This window comes from Mus pahari, chromosome 5 (genome assembly GCF_900095145.1).
Source record: "Mus pahari chromosome 5, PAHARI_EIJ_v1.1, whole genome shotgun sequence".
NCBI classification, from domain to species: Eukaryota; Metazoa; Chordata; class Mammalia; order Rodentia; family Muridae; genus Mus; species Mus pahari.
Genome location: NC_034594.1, coordinates 62861996 through 62866518, shown reverse-complemented (window position 1 = coordinate 62866518; position 4523 = coordinate 62861996). Strand labels below are relative to the sequence as shown.

The 4523-nt window shown below is 41.9% G+C and overlaps 1 protein-coding gene across 1 annotated transcript in view; it reads right to left on the bottom strand.

Annotated features, from left to right (window-relative positions):
* The window catches only part of Fbxo36 (F-box protein 36), a 64131-nt gene that overhangs the window by 23824 nt on the left and 35784 nt on the right, over positions 1–4523 (bottom strand). The gene's annotated exons all lie outside the window — the stretch shown is intronic.

The window sequence follows — 4523 nt, the reverse complement described above, 5'->3', positions numbered from 1 at the left end:
AGGAGGAGGAGGAGGAGGAGGAGAAAGGAAGGAAGGAAGGAAGAGAAAAGTGCCTGTGGTGTACTCACTGGACTATGTTCCCAATATCAACAATAGCTTTACACTGTGAAGTAATCATAGTGCTGGAAGGTCACTTGGCTGGAAGATGGGCCAGTGGGTTACTCTCCCATAAGACCCAGGTTTTTTAATTTTTTAAGATTTATTTATTATATGTAAGTACACTGTAGCTGTCCTCAGACACACCAGAATAGGGCATCAGATCTCATTACTGATAGTTGTGTGCCACCATGTGGTTGCTGGGATTTGAACTCAGGGCCCCTGGTAGAGCAGACAGTGCTCTTAACCACAAAGCTATCTCTCCAGGCCCAAGACACAGATTTGATTCCCTACCATCCACTTAGCTGCTAACAATGATCTGTAACTCCAGTCCTAGGAGATCCAACGCCCTCTTCTGGTCTCCTTGGACACTACATATATGCACAGACTATGAACTACTTTCTGGCTTGAAAAGCATGTTCTGTTGATTACTTTTAATTCCCTTCATCTCTACAGATTTATGCCTTATCATTTTAGTGGTGCTGGTGGGAAGGTTCTGCAAGAGGACGATGTACTCGATCTAGTACTGAGGTGTTTAAAATGTTAGATTATTATCTGCTGCGCTATCTTTTTGCAGTTTTCTACTTTGTTTTGCTTTTATCATGTTTAATTGTATGTACATGAGTGCTTTGCCTGCATGTGAGCTTGTGCATCACTGGCATGCTCCGGGCCTACAGGGGCCAGAAGAAGTAGCTCAAGTCCTTGGGAGCTGGAGTTACAGAAGGCTGTGAGTCGCCAGGTGGGTGCTGAGAATTGAACCTGTAATCACAACCCTCAAGAAGTATAGGCAGGAGGACCAGAGATTCTAAGTCATCTTCAGCTTTGTAGAGTGTGAAGCCAGCCATGCCTCATGGGAAGAAATAAATCTCAACCCTGTGATGCTTTAAGGCTATAAAGTACCAAAAATGAAATAATGTAAAGGGCATAAATTTCACTTATTTAAATCAGGGCCTCGAATTTCTGAGTCCGAGGCCAGCCTGGTCTACAGAGTGAGTTCCAGGACAGCCAGGGCTACACAGAGAAACCCTGTCTCAAAAACAAAACAAAACAAAAAAAATAAATCAGGACTTCACATAGCTCTGACTGGCCCTGAAATTGTTTTTTGTTTGTTTTTGTTTTTTTAGGGTTTTGTTTTTGGTCTTTTTTCTTTTTTTGTTTTTCTGGTGGGATTTTGTTTTGTTTTGTTTTGAGACAAAGATTCTTTGTGTAGCCCTGGCTGTCCTGAACTCACTTTGTAAACCAGGCTGGCCTCCAACTCACTGAGATCTACCTGCCTCTGCCTGCCCAATGCTGCGGCTGAATGTGTGTGCCAGCTCACCTGTGACTTCCTGGAACTCTCTTTATTGAGCAGGTTGGCCTTGAACTCACAGAGCTCCTCCTCCTCCTCCTCCTCCTCCTCCTCCTCCTCAGAGCTGGGTGTTGGGATTTAAAAACATCCCACTGCACCTGGCTTTCCTCTGGCTTTGTAAAGGTTTCTTTCTTTGTTTTTTGTTAGTTGTTTTTTGGTTTTGACACAGACTCTCATACAGCCCAGGCTGGCCTCCCACTGGCTATGTAGGTACCTTGCTGTCCAACTCATTCTCTTGCCCCCACCCCTAATGCTGGTCTGACAGGTATGCACAGTGAACCTCAGGGTTTTGTTTATTTTTGAGACTTTGTCTATGACAGGCCTGAAACTCAATATGTAGACCAGTTGGCCTCAATTTCACAGAGATCTGACTGTCTTGGTCCCTGGGAGGGCTGGAATTAAATGTATGTACCATTATGCCGTGCTAAATTTATTCTTTTTAAATAAAGGGTACATAAGTAGCCCAGGCTAGCTCAGAACCCTGAATGTAATACAAGCAGGCCTGAAGCTGAGAGAAATCCTCCTGTCTTGGACTCCTGAATGCTGGGATTACAAGAATGCACTACTATGTTCAATTTGATCTAATCTTAATGGACCTAAAGTCTGTACCTGAACAAACTGAGAAATGTTTCCCAGGAGATGAATACATATTTCATTAAAAGAAAAGCACAGCCGGACGTGGTGCACGCCTTTAATCCCAGCACTCAGGACAGCCAGGGTTACACAGAAAAACCCTGTCTCGAAAAACAAAACAAAACAAAAAAAGTTAAAGGTCAATTTAAAAAAAAAAAAAAAAAAAAAAAATTTAAAGGGAAATTAAAAAAAAAAAAAGAAAAGAAAAGAAAAGCACACTTTTCCAAATTAATAAAAATACAATGCCAACAACTATTTGTCTGTTTTTTAAAATGGGCCAAATTATAGTCAATTCCTAAGGCAAAATAAATGTATGGGAGTCCTGGGATGACCCAAGTGGTAGGGAACTGGTAAACAAGAAAACTTCTCTAAGAAGCAGCGCCAAGTTTCCAAATGCTGCCAGGATGGTGGTATATCCTCGCACTTGGGAGGCTAAGGAAGGAGGAATTCCAGACTGGACTACCAAGTGAAATACTCTCTCTAATCTACACACACACACACACACACACACACACACACACACAGACACACACACACACACACACACACACACACACACACACACACACAACCTTAAACCCCTCCGAGCCTAGCATTGCACTAAGGAGTTCTCAAGTTGCTGAGAACTGCTGAGTTAAATGTTAGCCAGAAGGGGCTGGAGAGAGCTCAGAGCTCAAGTGTGCTTGCTACTCTCCCAGAGGACCTGAGTTTAGTTCCCACAAGCCACAGGGGAGGCTCACAACTGCCTGTAACTCCAAGATGTCCCAGGAGCTCTGATACCCTCCTCTGGTCTCCTCAGGCACCCTCAGGCATATACTAACACAACACAACACACACACACACACACACACACACACACACACACACACAAATAAAAATATATCTTAAATTAAAAAATTATAACTGCATTGTAGCTGGCTTTAGATATACCAGACAGAAGAGGGCATTGGATCGCATTACAGAAGGTTCTGAGCCACCATGTGGTTGCTGGGAATTGAACTCAGGACCTCTGGAAGAGAAGTCAAAGTGCTCTTAACCACTGAACAATCTCTCCACTAAGTGATTTTAATTGTATGGATTTTTTTTTCAAAACAGGAACCCAGTGTAGATCTGGCTGGCCTTGCACTCGTTTTGTAGACCAGGCTAGCCTAGAATTCATAGCGATTCACCTGTCTTTGCTTCCTGAGTGTTGGACTATAGGTGTAACCCTCTATGCCCTGCCTGTATATTTATTTGAAAAATAAATCTTTAATTAAAATCAAGAATGGGGTGCTGGTGAGATGGCTCAGTGCTTAAGAGCGCCGACTGCTCTTCTAAAGGTCCTGAGTTCAAATCCCAGCAACCACATGAAGGCTCACAACCATCCGTAACGAAATCTGATGCCCTCTTCTGGAGTGTCTTAAGACAGCTACAGTGTACTTACATATAATTAATTAATTAATTAATTTAAAAAAATCAAGAATGAGGGCTGGAGAGATGGCTCAGTGATTAAGAACACTGACTGCTCTACTGAAGGGTCCTGAGTTCAAATCCCAGAAACCACATGGTGGCTCACAGCCATCTGTAGTGAGATCTGATGCTCTTTTCTTGTGTGTCTGAAGACAGCTATAGTGTACTATAATAAATAAATCTTTTTTTAAAAAAATCAAGAATGAACTACAAGAGCCAGACTTGGTGGCATAAACCTGTAATGCCAACATTTGTGGCAATATTGACCGAAGGATCTAGAGTTCAAAGTTATTCTCAACTACACAGGGAGTTTGAAGTCAAACAAAGCTACACATGATGGTTTCAAAATAAGCTAGTTGTAGTGGCCCATGCTTTTAATCTCAGTACTTGGCAGAGACAAGTAGATGTCTGGAGTTAGAGGCTAGCCTGGTCTATATACAGCAAGTTCCTAAATGAGAAAGGAGAGCCCTAAATAGGCCACAGATGGATGAGAGTGAATATAATTAGCTATGCTTGTGCCTTAAAGATGACAAAAGCTAAAAGTTAAACTTGTGGTAATAAATGTGGTTAACATCATGGTGGTAATTTTAGCACTCAAGAAACTGAGGCAGGACAATAAAAGTAACTTTAATTTTTTTAAGATCCTTTTTTAAAAAAAGATGTATTTATTTATTTTATGTATATGAGTACACTGTCGCTGTCTTCAGACACACCAGAAGGAGGCATCAGATTCCATTACAGATGGTTGTGAGTCACCATGTGGTTGCTGGGAATTGAACTCAGGATTTCTGGTAGAGCAGTCAGTGCTCTTAACTTCTGAGCCCTCTCTCCAGTCCTTAGATCCTGTGTTGTTTTGCTTTGCTTTGTTTTTCGAGATAGGGTGTATTAGTCAGGGTTCTCTAGAGTCACAGAACTTACGGATATGCTCTATATAGTAAAGGAATTTATTGATGACTTACAGTCTGCAGTCCAAATCCCAACAATGGTACAGTAGTAG